At 41.1% G+C, this 751-nt stretch overlaps 1 non-coding gene across 1 annotated transcript; it reads left to right on the forward strand.

Annotated features, from left to right (window-relative positions):
* Window positions 1-373: 373 nt before the first annotated feature.
* Window positions 374-445, forward strand: LOC127690293 (small nucleolar RNA SNORD50). The gene has a single exon (XR_007979021.1). It is a non-coding gene; the product is annotated as a small nucleolar RNA SNORD50 (small nucleolar RNA).
* Window positions 446-751: the final 306 nt, after the last annotated feature.

Consider the following 751-nt stretch of genomic DNA (forward strand, 5'->3'; position numbering starts at 1 on the left):
GTCTTGTTTACTCTTTTTATGCAGTTCATATTAATAGTGTGTCTTGGTACTTCTTTCTTTCTGCCAGCGGGGAATACCAACCCATTGGGATGTCTGTGGCCTGTAAAGATCCTAGAGGAGGAGTGCATGTGTGTGCTTCTCTGGTTTGTTTTCTGCTGAACTTTTTTAAAAGATGTATTTATTATTATGTGGAAGTACACTGAAGCTGTCTTCAGCCCCACCAGAAGAAGGCATCATCAGATCTGTGTAAGGATGGCTGTGAGTCACCAGGTGCTTGCTGGTGTTTGAACTCAGGACATTTGGAAGAACAGTTGGTGCTCTTCCCCGCTAAGCCATCTTTCCAGCCCTGTGCTGAACTTAATGAAGTTGGTCTAGTCTATGATAATCCTATCCTGAACCTTAATTCCTGTTGAAAAACCACAACTATGGATCTGGCTTCTGAGATGGACCATTACAAAGGTCTGTTGTGTTCTGTTTTAATTTTGGCAGTAATGTAATGCCTGTGTTTCTTTGTTTCTTATTTTTAGGGCCAGTGACACAAGATTTGAGAATGAAAACTAGATGTGGTAAACATATAGAAAAGGCAGAGACAAGAAGAAAATGCACAGTATTAGTACTGGGATGTTTGAGATGGGGTCTCCATGGCCCTGGCTGTCCCTGTTAATTTGTCTAGTGATCAGGAAAGCATCTAGTATGTCCTGCAGAGTTGATTCTTGTACATTTTTTTTTTTTGTGGGCTGTATGTGAATGG

The sequence above is a fragment of the Apodemus sylvaticus genome, chromosome 7, assembly GCF_947179515.1.
Source record: "Apodemus sylvaticus chromosome 7, mApoSyl1.1, whole genome shotgun sequence".
Lineage (NCBI taxonomy): Eukaryota > Metazoa > Chordata > Mammalia > Rodentia > Muridae > Apodemus > Apodemus sylvaticus.